Raw genomic sequence first — 20,044 nt, forward strand, 5'->3', positions numbered from 1 at the left:
GTTCTCATACTTACAAGCTGGGGAAATTGCTTTGTGAATTTTGGGAGAAAAGGGAGAGATACTGGTTAAAGCATATAAAGAAAGAAGAAGAAAAGGAAGAAAGGAAGAAGAGTTTTTCAAGTATTAAGGTGGTCGTAGATAGGAATATGAAATACTTAAGCAAATATGCCTCACCACACAGAGCCCACATTAATTTAGAGCAATGTAAGTGGGATCTCATTTATCACGCTCAAAAACTGTGAGGAAGAGTTAATCAGGCCTTGGGTAGATTCTGAAACCCTAAGATAAAATGTGGCTGGCGGACAGTCAGGGAAGATGAACAGTTATCTGCTGTCCTTTAATCATTTAAGGATCATATCACTTCTCGCATGCAATGAGATTTGTAACACTATACAAAATCAAGAAGGAAATAAACCGAAGTATCGGTGCTTTTTCAGAGAGTGAACTTGTCGCACAGCTTGTCATGGAGATCACGGTCTGTCAGACTCAAAACTCGGCTCTAATTCAACAGGTTAATTTATTTGTAAATTTAATCTGAATGAGCAAATAATGGCTATTTTTACAAGTTTGTTTGAGGCATTGTTATTAGTTTTATACCCCAAAGCTTTGCTTATGCAAATATATAACTGAGGTTTCAGTCCTTACAGTTAGGGTACGGGTGCTAACCACTCTTCTCCTTACAAAGGTAAAACCGTATTTTATTTGCAATCTCACTGAGTACTGCTTGGTGATTTTTAAGCAGTTTCACACGCAGGAGTTTTCTTCAAATCAGTACAATACATACTCACTGAAAATAAAGAGTGAAAATCAGGGAAGAGGTTGTGTCTGAGATTAAAATTAATCTCTTTGGCTGAACCTTCTAGAAAGTCCTGGCCCTTTGCGGTTTGGGTGTTTTGTGCTCCCTTTCCTAGTTGATCAGTGGCCAGCCCTTGGGAGGGGGGGCGGGGGGGGGGGTCTTACCTTAAATCCAGGTGTTGCGGCCCAGCCCAGCCAAAGAGCCCAGAGGTCTGGGGAAATGAGGGAGGGGCTTGGCTCTAAAGGAGGAAGCCTGGGCTGCTGGGGGTGGGGCGTGTGTGCGGCCCACACCTATTGGCCAGTGCTTATGTGACTGACAGCTGAGACAGTGGGCAAGATCATGCCCTCCACCCCAGGAGGCAGAGCTGGGCATTCCAGCATCCCTCGCCCACCTCCAAGGACACAGCTCCCCCAGCCTCCAGGGCCTGTAGCACAGAACCTGGGTGTTTATGGGCGAAAGGCAGCCCCCTCGAGTCAAAAGGTATTCATGTCTGATAGAACCCCAGGTTTTTTAACAGCTATTTGGCAACAAACGCTGCTGTGCAGAACCACCACCCAGGCCCAGACGGCCACACAGCATGTTGTCATCCTTCCGAGGTGCCTGGGGACCCCAGGAGCTCTTCCCTGCTCTCACGATCTCTCCAGAGGGGACGGTCTGACGGACCCCGCACTGCAGCAGTTCCCGGAGCTGCCGTGGTCCTCACACGGTCTGTCACGGCCCGGCTGGGTGCGGGGCCACAGGCTGCGCGGTTTCTTTCTAAAACACCAGGCTCCGAAGCAGCCCCTTGCGGCGGGTAATCGTCATAAACACCTGGTTAGTGGAGCCTCGTAGCAGCATCACACTACGTGAACGAAGTCAGACGGAAAAGGACAAGAACCATACGATTTCACTCATGTGGGTTATAAAACAGAAAGCAACAGACAAGCACACAGACAGACTCATGGACACAGACAACAGTGCGGTGGTTGCCAGAGGGAAGAGGGATGAGGAGGATGATGAAGAGTGTGAAGGCGTCAAATATATGGCGATGGAAGGAGATGAGACTTGGGTGGCAAGCACCCAATGTAACCTACAGATGCTGTATTATAGAACTGTATACCCGAAACTCACATAGTGGTATTAAGTAATGTTTCACTTTAAACAATAAATTTCATTTAAAAAAAACAACAAAACTATAGCCCTGGCTGGCGTAGCTCAGTGGATTGAGCACGGGCTGCGAACCAAAGTGTTGCAGGTTCAATTCCCAGCCAGGGTACATGCTTAGGTTGCAGGCCATAACCCCCAGCAACCGCACATTGATGTCTCTCTCTCTCTCTCTCTCTCTCTCCCTCCCTCCCTTCCCTCTCTAAAAGTGAATAAATAAAAAAATCTTTAAAAAAATTTTTTAAAACTATAGACCCCAAACCCTAACCCTAAAACCTAAACCCAAACCTATCCCTAACCCTAAACCTAACTCAATCCTAACTCTAAAAGCAACACAAACCCTAATCCAGACCCCAAGTGCTAACCCTGACCCTAACACTAACACTCAACTAGACCCCAAAATTTAACCCTTGCTCTAACCCCTACCCCTGAAACTGTAACCCTTAACCTCAACCCTAGCCCTCTGACTCTAACCCTAGAAAGTAAAAGCAAACAGACAAATGGGAACAACCTAGAAACCTCTCAGGACATTGGGTGGATCTCGTGCACCTTGCTTTCAAGGACCTGCTCGTGCATTTCTGCAAGCAGTCTCTTCCCGTGACCCCCGCCCAGGATGCGGGCCACCTGCACGGAATCGCAGTGACCCCGCCCGGCCGGCCGGCAGGGCCCGGTGGATCATATGGCGCCAGCAGTACAGCGCACAGGCTCACCGCTTTCGGTTAGAAAATTACTAAAATGCCACTCAGCTCCGCTCCCCGAGGATTTCCCTTGCACAACCGCCCCTCAGATGAGTGAGCTCAAGGAAGAAGTGCCAATAGTTCAGGGGAAGTGTACACCTACGCCTTTCCTACACTTGCACATGTTTAACCCAGTGTCTGTTTCTTCCCACTCACTCCTCTTCTCTGTTTCCAGCGATGAGACACTTCAGCTGTACTGCTTCCCCCTGAGTTTCGGTTCCTCTTTTCCTCGTTCGATTCCACCTGGGCCTGGGGAGGAGCCCCCTTCAAGGGCAGCTGCAGGACAAGCTCCTACACGTGCTGCGAAATCTCAAGGGAGTCTCAGGCTCTCTCTGGGTGGCTTGCCACTAGGAGGACTGGGAAAGAAAAGGTTCCTTCAGCTAAGACCCCCGCGGCTTTCTGGCACCCAGGGGCCCGTCTCTGTGGCTGGGAGCAGGCCTGCTGCGCAGAGATGCCTTTGGCTGTTGGGGAAACCGAGCCATAAACATACCCGCCGCATTTAAAAAGTTTATGATGCGTGTGGCATATGTGGAATTATATGTGACCCAGGTGAAACAGGTAGTTACACACTTGGACATGAACATGTATATAAACCGTTATGGCCTGTTCCCATACAACAGAGAAGCGGGGGTGGAGGGCTGTCTCGGTCCTGCCGCAAGCACACGGGAAGAGCAAGCCGTCAAGTCCCGGAGAGACGCGGAGGAAACACCGACGCCAGTCACTGGGCGGGAGAAGCCAATCTGAAAGGGCTACTCACTACACGATTCCAGCTGCGCAACATTCCGGAAAAGACAAGACCAGGGGGGTGGAAAAAGACTCGTGGTTGCCAGGGGTGGAGGGAGGGATGCGTCAGGAAAGCACAGAGGGGCTTCAGGGCAACGGAACTACCCCGTGTAATACGGTATCGGTGGATGCGTGTCACTGCCCGTTTGTCCAGACCCACAAAACTCGCAACACCGGGAGGGAACCCTAATGCAAACTATGGGCTCTGGGTGGTTATGATGTGTCCATGCAGATTCCTTCTTGGTGAAAAAAACAAAGTCCCCCTCTGGCGTGGGATGTTGAGAACGGAGGGGGCCGTACCTGTGGGCTGGACGCTGTTCCCGTCTAACGCGAGGTGAGCTTTGTTACCTCCCTCCTCCAAAAGGAGGACACTGGACACCAGGGAGGTGAGATCACTTGTCTCAAGTCACCTGCCCGGTCACCTTAGATGGATCTTGATACCAGTTTTCCAACATTTCAGTAACTTGCCCCCTAGAGCTGCAGCCAGGAGACCTGAGATTTGAAGCCAGATCACATCTCTGAGGGGCGGGGCAGGGGAATCCACGGAAATTCCTGTACTTTCCTATCACTTTTGGTGCAAACCTAAAATTGCTCTAAAAGTAAACATAAAATATTGAGAAATAACCGCTATGCCTATATGGTGATTTTGAAATACATTAAGACTTTAGGTAGAGAGAGGGAGGAAGAGCATATCACTGCTCTGGTTAGATTTTTCCACTGGTTGTCATATTCTCTTGGTTTTGACAAAATGGGATGAGTCACTGCATATTCATTTAATATTATCCCATATTCAACTCTGTCTGGAGCACTTTGGTGCTAGGGAAGCAATGCAATATAGAAAGTAAAGGTTGGGGCCAGCCACAGAGATCTGGGTTCAAATCTCAGGTGTTCTGGTTGCAGCTACAGGGGGCAAGTTACTGAAGCGTCGGAAAGCTGGTATCAGGATCCACTGAAGGTAACCGGGCAGGTCCCTTGCGACAAGTGATTTCCCCTCCCTGGTCTTCAGTGTCCTCCTTTTGGAGAAGGGATACAATAAAGCTCACCTCGTGTTAGGCAGGGGATCTAAACAGTGAGCTGGAAGCACCCAGCTCAAAGCGCACAGCAGGACTCTGCAAAGAGCGGCTGGCTCTCACTCAGCCACAGGCCACATGCCCTCAGCGGCCCAGGAGCTTGTCATCGGATCAGGGAGGGAGGTGGCACCCGCACTGAACACACGTTCACTTGGGGACACGATAGACAAGTTCCTCGTGGCACGGACGTGTGAGGGGTTTGGTGCAGCCTGGAGAACTGGAATTCAGGGAGTGAGGAAGTGGTCAGACTCTGGGAGGGAGGGAAAGCTGAGCCTGACAGGCCCCCAGGGGGCTTGAGGGCGGATAATGAGACTCTGAGAGGGAAGGGAAAGAAAGGACGGCTTCCAGGAAAGAGACCACACAGGCAAAGGCAGCGAGGTGGGGACGAACCCAGAACAACGGAACGGGGGCCCTTGGCGGGGAGGAGGGAGAGGAGTGTGGGTAATTGAGGTCGAGCGATGGAGAACCTTGGCCGCCAGCAGGTCCTCCAGCCCACAGCTCCAGGAAGCCCAGAGAGGTGCTTATGCTAATGAGGTTCCCTAGATCCAGTTAAGCCTGCTGCTAATTGTCAACATCCCCGAGTCCCAGGACACCTGGTGCCAAATGTACCCTCTGTCCCTCTTCTCTGATTTCAGAGAGCGCTGCGGTTTCTTTCCATACCAGCCTGCGCAGTATGCACTCAGTTTATAGTTTACGGGGATTTCTCCCACACCCTTATATGTTTTCCAGTGGAGTCTGTACTTTTTCCTAGACCCACCCGAATTCCAGAGCATGGTTCACTTGTATGCCAAGTTCACAGTCTTTCTCTTTGTCACTCTCCTCGCCTTATAAAACCGAGGAGAAAGTTAGCATTGCAATGCTTTTACATGTTTTTAACAGAAAGGAATGGAGGACCCCCCAAAAATAATTACCAGGTTAATGATGCCTGGTCCGGTTTCCAGGGAGGACAGCAGACATTTCTAGAAGCAAACCCAGGAAAGGAGCGCTCCCAGTCCAAACTGTTGTTCATCGGAGTTTGAGGTGCTAGCTACAGGGGCATAATCCCTTTTATAAGTTAAAAAAAAATTAAGCCCTGGCTGGCATAGCTCAGTGGATTGAGCTCGGGCTGCGAACCAAAGTGTCACAGGTACGATTGCCAGTCAGGGTGCATGCCTGGGTTGCAGGCCACGGGCCCCAGCCACCGCACATTGATGTTTCTCTCTCTATCTCCCTCCCTTCCCTCTTCTAAAAATAAATAAATAAAAAATCTTTAAAAAAATTAAAAAGTTACTTCAACATTTTTGTAAAGGTGGTGACTTAGCCTGTTGAATTCTGTATTTCTTTATAAAGTTTTTTTCTTAATGAAACCTTATAAAAAGGGAAAGTTGACACATGCTTGGTCCTTTTGAAAATGCTTGTTTCCTGCTGATTCGTAGAAGACAGAAGCAGCTTCCCCAACCCCGTCACAGAAGTTGTTTCGTGTCACTCTCCCGGGGTCCCCGCCGGTGGAATTTCCCCAGGTTGACAGATGAGAAACCAAGACGTTGGGTGACTGGCAGGAGCAGCGCACAGCCTCTGAGCGAGCCTGACCCACAACTTTGTCTTCTAAGTCTGACCTTTTGTGGTCCTCCCCAGCGGCCGCCTTAAGGAAAAGCCTGTGCTCACCTCGGTGCGGGAGACATGGTGACGCGGGTGGAAGCCTGCAGCGGAGAAAGAGAGGACCGACCTCTGCCGAATTGTTTCCCACACATCTCGCCATGTGCCAAGACCCTGAGGCCCAGCGCGTCACGGCGCCTCACCCAAGGGTGCTGTGGCTGTACGAGACGCTCTGCGAGGAGTTCGCGCACCTGGAAATCGCATCCGGGAAGGTCCGATTGCAAAATGACCAGCCAGGGCCTTTTCCTCACTGCCCTTTCATCCTTTTCTTTTTTTCTGTAGGGCTTCAAGAATTCTCATCAGATATTTATAGTCTCTTATCCAGAAATTTCCAAAATATTATTTTAATTATTTTGCTAAGAAAATGAAGGCTGCGATTCTTAGAACCCACCTCCATATTTTTCAGAAAGACTATACTGGAGCACTTCGGTTTTGCTGAGGTTTAACTCCCTCACTGTGGAGCACCGAGAAACCACAAGATTGTCTCGGCAAAACAAACTTTCATCTGCAAGCACGAAGCCAGCAGCAACACATGGGTCCGAGGGAGCTGGGTCGCCTGCTCATTCACCACCCCCACCCCCCACTCCTATGACTATCTTTGTTGGATCCTGTGTTTGTGTTCAAAAGGTTGCTGAGCTTACGAAAGAATGAAGAGTCTTGCTTTAATCATTGCTGTAATTAGCAAATTTGGACACTGGCTCTCTCCCCCCTTCTTATGGAAACGCATTCAGGAATGGGCTGGTAGTTACTCCAGGGCTACTCAGCACACCGAAGCACGCAGCTTGTAAAATCCAGGTCTGTGCCCCAGCAGTCCAGGAAGATTCCTGAGTTGCTGGAACCTTCCTTCAGAAACACAGGTACCCGCCCCTCCCTGTTGAGCACATCCTTGTAAAATCATGATACATGTTAATTTATTGAGTAACTTGATTGCCTTTAAGGGAGGAAGGAATCAATTAGCCACACTCAGAATAGGAAATAGAGGAAAAGGGACATTGGTGACAAACAGGCTTAGAAGGAGACTTTCTCCAGACCTCTGGGACCCTGACTTGGGGGTCAAACACTAACTCTTGATCCTCCTGACTTTTCATTGGAAGAGTAAGTTGGGAGGGGGCTCCCTGGCCCTCCTGCACCATCTTTTCCTGTGGTCACCTTCAGACTCCCCACGGCTTCTTTCCTCCAGCTCCCAAACACACCCTTTCCCTCCTCTGACGCAGGAGTCCAGGGTGGTCCCCATGGTAACCACCTTTTGTTCAGAGAGCTCCCACCGTCGGCTGCGTCTGGGTTAGATGACTCTTTGGCCTCTATCTGCTTCTCTGAGGGTTCATTTTCTTTCTTCCTGGGGGGCGTGGTCTCTTCCCCCGCCCTCGTCCCCACAACTGTGTCTCCCCGTGGTCTTCACTCATCCTTTCATTTCTCTTCACGCCCCCTCTCGGCATCCTCTGTCTGACCCTCACGGCCGTTCCTGGATAGGACGTGCGGGTCACCCCATCACTTCACAGTTCATCTGTGTGTCAGCACCTCCCGGGCCTTCTCCGTCGCAGGACCACCCAGAACTGACTCGTCCGGAGCAGAGCTCAGATTATTCTCCTGAATCCGGTCCCTTCTCCAGAGCCTGGGCTCCGAACGCTGGCATCCCGGTCTCCCACCTGTGTACCTATCGTTAGCTCCTCCTCTCCCCACTAACCCGGGGCCAGCCCAGAGTGTCCGCCTCCTCGATGCTTCTTGCATGGTGTGTCCCTGTCCCTCCCTCACGCCTCTGCGTTGCTGCCCCTCTTCGTCCCCCTGACCCGGCCTCTGAAAATACAGACCCTGCCGGTGCCTTGGCCCACGCTGTCACACTGATGTCTAAAGAGCAGCTCAGAACCCACAGTGCCCACAACCTTCCGTGAACCCCAAACACTCCTTCCCAGGCAGCCTGTCCTTGCATCTCCCCTCCCAAGGCGCAACACAGCAGGCTGTGGCCTTTAGAGACCGGTGACCTCGCTTCAGAGCCCAGCTTCTCAGCCCTTTGGAAGCCTGAGACTGCAATCCTGTGTACTGCCTCTTAAGCAGGGCTGCTCAGAAAGCCTACGGGATAGGGGTCTATCGTGCGCATCGAGGGGCAGCTAGAAAGACCTGGCCTGTGGGGAGCACGCCGCGGTGCGGGCCGCAGGCCTCCTCACAGCCAGCACCCTCCCTCCGCCGCTCTGTCCCTGCAGCACTCTCAGCCCCCTCTGTGCACTGCAGCTCCCAAGCTCGTCCCCCCCGGGGCACCCACCCTCGGGCGTGCCTGCGTCCTCCTGGCCGCGGACGGCTGCTCCTCCCCAGGACGACTTGTGAAGTCCCACCCATTTTTCCAGGTCCTCTCAGGTGCCCCTGGGCCCCTCCTGACTGTCCTGCAGGGGTCTGGTCTTTCCTTCTTGGCTGTCCCCAGCACTCTGTGAAGACCTCACGTCCCCCTCCCCATGCGCCCCTGGCGCCAGAGCCGTCCTTGTGCTCGAGCATTTGCTTTTTACTATTTCTCCCGTTCTGCTTCCATCCACGCCTGGTCTTCTCTACTCGTTATCTTCTGGGCGTTACTGAGGGTCAGAAGATGACCGTCCAGGTCCTCATGAGGGCTGATTAAAAAACTCATTAAACAGACATTTCTGCCGACCATGGGGCTAGTAAGTCATAGGCTGGGGTTTTTTGGGGTTTTTTTTTTTTCAGATCTTGAAAATCAAACAAAGCGCTGTGCAAAAGCACAGTTTAGAGAACGTTCGTTCACAGGATATTGGAGCAGACAAGTTAATATCCGTAATTATAAATCTTATGTTTGGATATGCACACCCGTGCCGCCTCCCACCCGGGAACACCCGGGAGTGGGGCTGGGCCGCTCCCGGGCGGAACGAGACACATGTGATTGCAATCACAGGAAAGTGGCCCCTGTGAGCTTTAGCCCTATAATATTTCACCTTTAAAACGGGCAAATCTTAGAAAATTCTCGACTTAAAATGTAAAACACATTGAGAGCCAGACACATTTGCTGCCGCGGGTAGGCTGATGCAGACCGTGTCTGAGCAGGGCACCTGAGGGAGACGGAAGCGATGGGCCTCCCCGCCCGCCCCCTGGAAGGGCCACACCGTGGGTCCCGGCCCTCCCTGCACCCCAGGGCCGCAGCAGCTCCTCCTCTCTTTCCTTCCCCTTGGGGGGATTCCCTCCCCCTCTATTTTCTTCCCCGGGATCGAACTTGGAGTGCACGCGCCCACACCGAACCCTGCCGGCTCAGCATTTACTTCTGTTTTATTTCAGTTTCCTTCTTTCCAGAATCCTCTGCGTGTTTCCTATTTTCCCTCTATGGGGTTTACACAGCCACTCTATTGTCGCTACGTGGTACCCTGTTTCTTCTCACTCATAAAAATATGTCTCCCTCCTCGATCACCTCATGTGAGCCGTTCTAGCGGCCAATCTATCACTCTGTAATGTTCACCAAGGGAGAACATGCCCCCGTCAGGAGGTTTTTAGGTAGATGTAATTTTCAAAACACTTCAGACGGGAAGTTCTGTGTTGTGTGTTTGCAGGATAGGGTGGAATCAGGTCATGATTCAACGGAAGATGTAGCTATAAAAAAGTGTGCCTCCTTGTTCGTGCATATTAATTCAACGAGCATCGCCTGCGGGGGGGTGGGGGGCGGGGCCTGCGGGGTTGCTGGGGCCCAGCTTGGGGAACAACGCGGCAGAGTCAGGTAGGCAGACTCTCGATGACCCTTGAGCTTGCAACCCAGTAGCACACAGAGAGAAACAGGCCACTGTGAGGTAGAGCCAGGTGGGGTGAACCGGCTGCGTCCGGGCTGGCGAGGGAGTTCCAGGGAAGGCTCCCAGCCCGGGCCTGGCAGGACATCGGTGTTCCCCTGGTGCTGGTGCTGGAGCCGAGGCTAAGCCGACGGAGAAGTGTATAATCCCACGTATAGACGATGAAGCGATACACATAGAGACGGAAAGAAAACAAGCCGGTCCCGAGAGCAGAATGGTCCCTGTCTTCCACAGTGCCTGGCCCAGGCAGGAGGAGATTCGAGGCGCGCCTGAAACCCCAGGTTCAGACAGGAAGCGTATGGAAAACCTACACTCAATTCTGAAGTCACAAATAAGATGCTGCTGTGGGTCTACATGCCCGTCATGTGTGATTCTTGAACAAAGACAAAAATCATATAAGCCAATGGTTTTTATCAAATTGCCTCCTTGAGGCCTACCCTTATCTTTCTTTTAATTCACATTACGTTTGTGTGGCTTACAATGCTCATTCTATTTGATTGATGGGATCTGGATAAGTCTTTGGAAACTCACCTAACCTTTTCTTGGAATAAGGTAGATTTAAAGAAAAAAACAGACGAAACGTAAATAAATCTGGGGAGCTAGCTGTTTGCAGCCTCTTCGCAATCCCAGGGCCTGGCCAGTCCTGTGCGGGGGTTGCTAGGGCACGAAGGTGAGCTGACAGCCGAGTGGGGCAGGGACGTCAGAGCGTGTCCTCCCTCGGAGCACATGACATCTCGTCACCCGCACCAGTCATTGTCTACAAAAGCGTCCCCCGGGGGGTTGCATGAAGTGCTAGCCAGAGGAGTGAGTGGCAGTCGCAAGGAGGTAGGTGGAGCGGGGGGCCCCGTTCTGTGGCCCAACACGGTTGCATGGCTGAGAATTCAAAGTTAAAGGACGTCTTTGCCGCAGAACTTCTAATAAGGTAACGACGACCGTGAAGTTCCGAGAGGGAACCGCAGATGATGACCGTGACGGATTTCCCGAACCCATCTGAATACACATCTCCCTGCTTCTTGCAGAGCAAGAATGGCACAAAACCCTCTGCAGGACTCCTGGCGTGCCGACAGAACCTCCCAGAAGAGAGGAGGCTTTACTGTCAGACGTGGTTGGTTGTGTGTCAGAACTCCCCTCCTGCCCTCCGGCTGCGGGGACTGCTCCTGCCCCCAGGCCCCGAGACCGGAAGCATAGGGCCCTCCTTGAAGGGATTGCCCCGCATTCCCTGGGACACAGAGTCACAAAGGCACTGGAACCGTCCCCTCCCCTCTCCTTGCCCAGGCAGCTTTGTCCTGCCCGGGGAAGCCAGCCGTGCAGTTGCCCACAGGGGCCCTGTGGGGGGTGGGGCCAGAAGCTGGAACCCTGGGAATTTCTTAATCAGATTATCGTAGCCTGCTGGTTGCCAAGAATCGAGTCATGTGACTTAACGCTGAGGTCCTTTGTTCAAGAGCGATAGTAACATCAGTGTCACTATGACAGCGCTTTTTAAAAACACTGTCTAGAGGGCAATTTGGGGGGACCCTTGGTCTTTAATATGACCCTGAGATGAAAATTGTAGAGTTCAAATTTCTTCACTAGGACAAAACATTAAAAATAAAGCACCATTGTGTTGTGACGGTGTTGACAATGAAATATTCTCTCTGTCCCTGCACGGTCGGTTTCAGCGTGAACGTTCTGGCTAAATGCACACCCACCCACACGCCTGTTGTCACGTGTACGTATGTGTCCGTGGGTGATGAAGCTCACGATCTGTTTACACACGCATTTTTCCCCTGGATTTTTGAAAATACATAGAAGTCAGGGTGGGCCCTTGGTATTTAGACAATTCTGAACAAAGGAGTCAGGTGCTCCGGCACTCTGGCATTTTCTGTGACTCCCAGCAGGTATGTGGGAGTGTGGTTGGTAGGAAGGGTGCAGGTGACGCCAAACTGCATGATGTTTCAAAGCAGAAGGCCGACTTCCCCTGGACTCTCAACGGGTAGGAGCAGACACCCAGGGTAACTCAGGAAGTCAGAAAGCCAGCTTCAGGGAGCCGACCTTGTGTTCTTTGGCAAACAGGACCTGGATGGAGCGAGATAGCAATCTGCAAATATTTGAAGACGTAAACACCACTGAGTCAATAGGAGGCCCGGTAGGCCCGAAGTTAGCCAGCATTCTTACCGAGAAAGGACACTCTTCACTGCCCTCGGACCTGGAAGGGGCACTAGTGGGAACCGGGAAGAGGAGGCTATTTCTTGCCATCCACACAGACATTTCGCTGGGGCGAACCCTTGAGTTGCAGGAGGAGTATATTCCTCATGCATTTAATATCCTTTTTACTTCTAGGTTCACAACAAACACGGTGTTGCTCTTCAGGTTTTAACTTGGGGGGCTTTTCAAATGCTAAAAATGTACCATTCATTTTAGCAACCCTCCTCCCAGCAGCAGGAAAAACAGAGTGCATAGTAGCTTACCCTGGGGCGATGCGTTGTTAGTTCAGCCTCGGGCAGGAAAAATCTACTTTTCACCGAGACGTGCCAATGAAACAAGAAGCATTCTTGATATTCCCAGATCAATTTTCCAGATATATCACTCACTGGTCATTCAATATGGGTAAGCATGATTATTCACTTATCATTTCCCAGAGTCACTCAGAGAGCAGTAAGCAGCTAGAATGTGTATAAATGAATTCAATCGTTCCTTCAAGAAACAAGCGTGGGCCTTTAGGGTGGACAGCACAGAATGGACTTAACCGTGAAGGTAATGAATTCACACGACACGGGTCCCCGTGTGCACCAGCCTCCTCCAAAGCTTTTAAGTACAGAAAGCTTTGTACTTAATTTTACAGTCATAATGTTTCACTCATTTTCCTTTGAAGAGACGCCCCAAATTGCATAACCTTCAAGCTCCATGAAACCTTGATCAGCCTCTGGTGCCAGTAACACACAAGAATGTCAGCCCGAGCCCCGGGCAACTTCTACTGAAACAGGATGTGGACTGACACCCAAACCCAGCTCCCTGGTGCCTCAGCGTCCCCCGAGAATCGGATCCCCACCTGCCGTGTTCCTCCCCTGACCCACCCTTTTGTCCTCGGATGACCCCACTTAACTAATGGGATCTGTCATCCCAGGGACATGGTCAGGCCCTGGATGTCACTTCCCTGAACCGCGGAGCCCTGGGTGGGGGTGTAAGAGGCCACCTCAGCTCTGTGGCTGGGGCCCCTCCCCGACGGGAGAGCTGTGGCTCAGCTGGTGCGGACCCTCCGCATCTGGATTGCTCTGAACTTGACCTGTGGGGATGTGGGAGAGGGCGACACGGAGCTTATTCTGTTGTTGATTCACCCCGGCATTTCCTCCAGGTGCTCCGACCCGAGGTAGCACGGACATGCTCTTCCGTGTCATTGCTTCCTACGACGCGTGCTTCTGCCCCCCCCAAACCATCAGCTTGTTCGTCTCCTGATGCCGTGAGCGTGACCACCAGGCTGCCCTGGTTCATCTCGGCTGGTGACTAAAATACCTGGAATTTAGGGGCACGGACTTTCAGGTCTAGAAGCACAGGCTGCACCCCGGAGCTGGGCTGCCTGCGGACGCCGAGGCCCGTCGGGTTGTGGCGGCCGCGGGTTCCTTAGCTGCTTGGCCTATGACGCCACGGTCCTTGGGGGAGCGAACCCAGGCCTGCAGACGCCGCAGGGGCCCTGACCTCATGAAATCAGCAGCACTGGTGGTTTTTCGGCTGCAACGCCCTGGGGGTACGGGAAGAACGCCTGTGTGGACTCCAGCTGCGTCACCCCAAGTGAGGATGAACCCCCAGACCATTTTGCAGAGCGGCTCCCTTTACTCGGACAACTACTTTCTTGCCTTGTCTTTCATCGGGAGTGTCTGTTTGCTCATTTTATTTTTTCGTTTCATCTCAACCAAGTAATACTTATCAAACAAAACCTCTTTTCCAGAACTTTACTTTTAAGAGTATGTGTGGTTTTCTCTCCCCTGCACCCTCTGTTCTCCCTTCCAGAGTGGGGAGCAGGCTTCCTTTGTGCCCGTCCTGTGTGGGGGGGTGTGCCGCCGCCGGGGGTGTCACGTCTGTCCTCAAGTCCTCTCCCTGCCTTACACTGGCCCCCGGGAAAGCTACCTGAGCGGCAGCAAAGAGCCAGAGGTGCTGGGCCAGATCTGTCCCCTTCAATGGCACGGCATCCTTGAGGGGCACAGGGCAAGTGAACCCGCCTTGGTTCACGTGGCCCCTCTGCCGTCCAGGCACCCAGCTCTGCCACCCAGCCCAGCCCACGCTGCCCAACCCCTGCCATGGCACCGGAAGCTGTCTGAGAGGAAGGCGAAAGGCAGGCGACGGGAAGGATGGCTAATGACCTCTGCCTGACCTACCCCTGCACTCACCCCTTACGAAGCACCACACTCCCCTTGGCAAGCACAGGAGCTAACACCCATCTTGCCACAGCTCTCTGACTGTTTTTGGAGCAGGGTTCTTTTTTACTTCAAAGAAGGGTTAAAACAACACATTTGAAGATACCAGTTGACTCCAGTGGGAAGTGCTTGGACTGTCGTGGGGAAAAGACAGTAGCTGAATCACTTCTAAATGAAAGCCTGAAGGAAATGAGTAGAGAGGGTTATACGCCTTCAACAGTCATGCCCAGGGGCCCGTCCTCAGCCGCCGCACGGGGCCACGGCTCCCTCTGCAGGCGGTCCCATTGGCTCCGAGGCCCTGATGGGCCCACCGGGCAATCTGCAAACACCTCTGGCCTCCGACGCCATGTGTGCGAGGAAGTCGGCCACTCGTGTCTCTAGCCGATGAGAGGGGGTGCGGCAGGAAAGAATATTTCAAGTACTTGACATTTACTGATGAAGTCCCCAAACGCTTGCCTCTGTTCACTGCCCAAAGCCACGTATCGGTGGCTTTGCTTGCACCAAGCACGTCATTGTCATTCAGGTGTGTAATTACACACACACACACCCCCCCCAGGACAAGGGAGAGCAGCCCTTCCAGGTTCCTCCTTGCAGGCGTGTGCTCGCTCTGCATGCAGCAGCCAGCAGACCTGCTGTTGTTGGCTGCCCGGGGCTGCTGGTGCGGGGAGGCTGGGGGTTCGCTCTCCCTCTGCCCCCCCCCCCCCCCCGCCGACGCAGGGCTGCCTGCACTGCTTGTAAGTGTGAAGGGAGGAAACTGGGGAAACAGCCCTTTCTATAAAATGACCACAACTGTTGAGGAAGGAAGGACTGGTAAGAGGGAGGGAGGAACTTTTAAAAAATGTGTTTTCCTTAAGCAACCGGAATCACAAAATCCAACGAGGTCTATTTCTCTAAAATCCCCGAACAACTTGTGTGTGTGTGCTGAACTCGGAGGAGAGAGGGCAGCTCCGTTGCTTCCTGAGCATGTCCACGCCAGGACTCCCGGCCGTTTGTTCCAACTCTTCCACTTCCCGACCTCATGGGAGGACTTGCCTCGGGACCTCTGGGTCACTGCTCCCGGCGAGGTCGCTTATTACATTCACAACGAGGGGAGGAAGAACCCCGATAAAAATCAAGCCTAGGAAACAGCAGCCCCGGGGAGCTGTGTGTGAGGTGAGTGCTCTCCTGTTCAAGTGCGAGTCTTCCGATTCCTAGTTTCCATGAAAGGATGGCATTTGGAAAAGGCATTATAGTGGCATTTGGCTCGCTTCTTTTGATACTTCAGACAGTTTTAAATGGAGAGATGTTTTCACCCGAGGCTGTTGTTGATCATTACATATTTGTCTAAACATTTACCGGAGTAGACAAATTGGAATAAGACCCAGGGTAAGAGCTGATTGTGTGAATATGATTTTCAGTTTCCATAAAAAGAGCTTTAAGAATCACTTGTAATGTTTTCTTTTTTCAAAGTCCTTCCTTTAGGTCAATTAAAAAAAAATAAACATTAAGGTATTTTCCGATAAGAAGAAATAAATCTTAGCGTTTGCATTGAGTGTGACAAACTTTGGTCTCTCATTTTCCCAGGTTAAATATTGCATTTGTTCTGAGTTTCTGAACCTGTGACTTAAAGTAATTGTGAGGTCAAGAAACAACCATTGAACAACGAATTCTTATTTCCTACAGGCAGCTAGATGCGGAAGTGCAGAGAGGAGATAAAAAAAAAAAAACTCGTTTCACAGGAGCAATGTAGAAACTTCACCCGGTGCGACATTTATTAGCCGAGACTAGACTGAACCCACATGAAATTACACACAGATTATAAAGCGCATTACTCAGGGGTCGGGAGCAAGCTGCAAAGCGTCCTCAGAGTCACAACTGTTTACATTCCTTATACCTAGTGCGGAAAACTTACATAACTTTTTCTCATGAGGATAGGTAGCAGATTTTTAAATACTCCAGTGAGCTTTCGCCCTGCGGCAACCTGAACCGATTTCTCTGCTGACCCAGGACAAAGCGGCGCGGGGAAAGTCCCAGAGAACCAGACCGGCGCTGACAACCAGTAACACACTCTCCCCGACAGACAGACAGACAGACAGACAGACAGCACGAGCGAGCCACGCTGGGACGGGGAGCCGGAGCGGCTCTTCCCGCTTGATCTGGATCCCTTACCACCCTCCCCACACACACACACACACACACACACACACACACACAAAAGGAGACGACATCTGGATAGTGTTTCACAGGCAAGAATAAAGCACTTCTTTTTTTTTCCCCCCCTGCCCCATCATGAAGTAAAAAACCCGTTTCCCACATGCAAACAGCACTTGTAAATTCCCCCAGATAAGCTGGGACGCCCTGAATGATTTCAGGGAGTTTGAAAAGAATCACGCTTTCGCCTTTTACCTTGAGAAGGAAGCGTTTCAGAAATATCTCCCACACGTCCCCGCCGGCGCCGGCTCTGCTCTTACCTGCCTGGCGTGGAGGCTGGCTCCTGGCTGGAGGTGCGCTTCTGTCCGGGCAAAGGAAGGAGCCGTCCCTGCAGGTCGCCCTGGGAAAGATAGGTGTTTGGGTTCCCTCGGAAGGAAGGAGACTCTCTCACTGTTCCCTGTCAGTCAAAAACGAGTTGGTACAAGTTTGAGTAGGATTTACCTGGAGGAACTGGAGAGAGAGAGAAGGAGGTTGGAGGAGACTGGGCGGAGGGAGGGAGGGCCGGGGAAGGAGGGAGGGAGGGTAGGAGAGAAAGTGAGAGGGAGGGGGGAGAGAGAGAGAGAGAGAGAGAGAGAGAGAGAGGGAGAGAGAGAGAGAGAAGAGTCCCTGATGTCAGCAGTATGTCTTAAGAAAATCTACAGCCCGGCAGAGCAAGCTAATGGACGGGAGGTTCGGAGTTTTTCAGACACCTGTATGAAAGAACACTGAAGGCTCTTTAAGGAATGCCGGTTAGTCTTTGGAGAAACTTCAGCCACTCTTCTCAAAGTCTTTTCAAGATCTCTTTGCCTAAATACACTACAAATAAATAACCAGATTATTTTTTTCTAATAAATTCTCCTTCACCCCAAGTTCTCTCTCCCTGTCTGCTCCCCCCGCTCCCAATGAAGAGTAACAGAAACCCCTGCCTCCAGGGAAAATCTGTGTCTCAGAACTCCCTTCTACTTTGAATGCCACTGAGCACAGCCTAGATCGTGCCGGCTCTTTATCGTGTCCCGTGTGTTCTGTCTCAGAGCTCCGCCGCACCTGTCTTGGTCACCTTGTGTCTCTCGAGGGACACTTGACATGTCATGGCCCCTCAAAAAAGTGCTGGTCAAGTAGGTTGATAAAAGATTATAAATGGAGGGTCTAATGTGTTGCTACGGTTGAACTGTAATTCTTATCTTCTTAGTTTTGATGAACAGATAACACAGGTGTCAGAACGTAAGAGCACAAGGTCGCAGGGGGCACTTTGTTTGTAGCTCAGTGCTCTCAAGGCCACGTTGATTTTTCCTGGAGGCTGTTTCCTTGATCAAAACGTGTGAAGAGGCTGGACAGCTGTGGGCAGAGCTGGGCTCTGCTGGGTCTTTGGAACCGGGATCCAGCACGTGCATGGGGACCTGGTTTCCAGCACTCACGCACAGAGCCTGGCACTTTGACAAGAAACACTTAGAATTCCATTCTGAAAGCAAGTGTCCAAGGGGAACATCTCTCTGGCTCTGGAAACGGAGGCTGCAAGCTTCTCCCTTGAATGCAGTTTTGTGTCCTCTGTATGGAGGCCTGTCCAAGCCCACGCAGGTCACCAGCCTGCTGTAGCCAGAGTGCATGGAGACCCCAGCAAATTCTAGAAGAGAGGATGACTTCCCTCAGACACTTTCTCCAATGAGGTCCCCCGCCCTGCTGCAAAGTCGACACCGTGGGGAGCAAAGGAGCCAGCTGATGAGGCGCTCACCTGTCCCGGGCAAAGGCGCCTGCACCGGGTGCAGGCAGCTGCTTTCAACTGGAGGGAAGAGCGGGTGGCGTGATTTACGGGAAGCACAGGGTGTGTCTCCTCCGCCAAGTTCTGGGCCCGGAGGAGGAAGGCGAGAGGCTGTCCCATGTCTCCTCCCCTCTCCCTCGACTCAAAACCCTGACACGAGTCATTCCTTTTCCCTGTGTCCCCAGTGGGAATGGTGTGCCAGTGTCCTTCCCTCTTGTTCCTGGGAGAAGGTGGTGACCCCTCAGAGACCCCAGCCCCCCCAGAGGCTCAGGGCTTGAGAGTCTGGAGCAGCCACACAAAGGTCAGGTTTGCAAAGCCGGCGGTCCTGCTCCTAAGCCGTAGCACCCGACAGACCTTGAAGGAGGACATCCCAGCGGTCCCCTGGGACACTGATAAACACAAAGGGGGAGAAAAATAAAAAGGGAAAACCCAGAATTCAAGATCTGACCCTGTGCTTCCTCTGCCTGGAGCATTCTCAGGTCTCCATTCATCTGCCTGGTTCGTTATCACTGCCCAGGCCTTCGCCCAGAGGGTACACCCTCCAGGACGTTGTTTTTAAGGTCCTTATTGCATATGGTCCCAACCCAACTCTGCATCTCGGTATTCCCTTCTGCTTTGGATGCCCCTGAGCACAGCTTCGCTTACTCCAACTCTTTATCCTGTCCCGTGCGCTCTATCCCAGAGCTCCGCCACACCTGTCTCGGTCACCTGATGTCTCTCGGGGACACTTGACATGTCATGGCCCCTCAAAAAAGTGCGGGTCAAGTAGATTGATAAAAGATTATGCATGGAGGGTCTACTTTGTTGTTATGGTTGAACTTGAATTCTTGTCTCCTTAGGTTTAATTAATATTTGCGGTCTCCCCTTTCATTAGTTAACTGATCATTGAGTGCTCTCTCGCTATGCATAAAGCTCTTTTGATAATGTATTCATTTGACACTCAGGCCCCAAAGCCACGATCAGCTGCATTTTGAGGAAGAGAAAGTGAGAACCAGAGAGGGCAAGGGGTGCAGCAAGAGCTACAGGGCTGGAGGCGGGGGGGGGGGGGGTTGAGGCTCAGAGCCGGTCTTCTCACTCTCAGGCCATGCCGTTTTCATTAGGCTACATTTTTCTCCAATTAGTCTATTGTGTGAGCATACATATGCATGTGTAGATTCCTCTGAGTATGGAGTCATGCACGACATGAATTCTAACCACGGCCTAAGACTCTGGCAAGTTTTATTTCTTGCAGGACCATGCACAGTGGAGCTCACATTCATTCATGATCGCCTTAGAAGTGATGAGAGCAGAAAAGGAGTCCAAAGGACTGGTGTGAGTACGTCAAATTGCTGAAGTGTTAGGCCAGGATCCTTCATGTTGGGGATGTTTACCTGTTTTCCTTCTTATTCACTTGAGATATTCCACAGTTAGATATCTGACAGAAGTTATCTGGTTGTCGATCTGACCGAAGTCACAAAAGGAGGCGAGGCCTGGTGCACGTGTGCTTCAAGTGCGAGGTGAGTGGGAAGGTTCTAGAATAAGCATCTATATAGACATCTATGCGATTTCTGTCACTGAAGACAGACTCTATTTTACATGTTTTTAATAACTGAATGATCTAAGTATTTCTGGAAATTTCTGAGGCTAAGGACAATGGGAATAAGACAAACAGTTAAGCTTAACGGAAAATAGTGTGGGTCATTCAATCTCTAATTCACCCCATGAGTAAAATTTACTTCACAACCTGTCTCTAAGGAGTAGGGTCTGGAATCCACCATATAACATTACTTCAAATAACAGTTAATCATTTTTTAACTG

General features: G+C 51.5%; 1 protein-coding gene across 2 annotated transcripts in view; it reads right to left on the reverse strand.

Moving 5' to 3' along the window:
* Positions 1 to 16,991, reverse strand: part of KCNJ15 (potassium inwardly rectifying channel subfamily J member 15) — a 48,477-nt gene extending 31,486 nt beyond the window's left edge. The window contains exons 1-2 of one of the 2 annotated variants that reach the window (XM_045852493.1): positions 16,954 to 16,991; positions 16,773 to 16,852 (exon numbers count right to left, since the gene is read on the reverse strand). The gene's annotated coding sequence lies outside the window, so the exon portion shown is untranslated. Of the gene's footprint in view, positions 1 to 16,707; positions 16,747 to 16,772; positions 16,853 to 16,953 lie in introns of those variants that run through there. The other variant, XM_045852497.1, reaches the window with a different exon arrangement.
* Between the last annotated feature and the right edge of the window lie 3,053 nt (positions 16,992 to 20,044).

This window comes from Phyllostomus hastatus, unplaced genomic scaffold, assembly GCF_019186645.2.
Source record: "Phyllostomus hastatus isolate PE091 unplaced genomic scaffold, TTU_PhHast_1.1 phas_contig_948, whole genome shotgun sequence".
NCBI classification, from domain to species: Eukaryota; Metazoa; Chordata; class Mammalia; order Chiroptera; family Phyllostomidae; genus Phyllostomus; species Phyllostomus hastatus.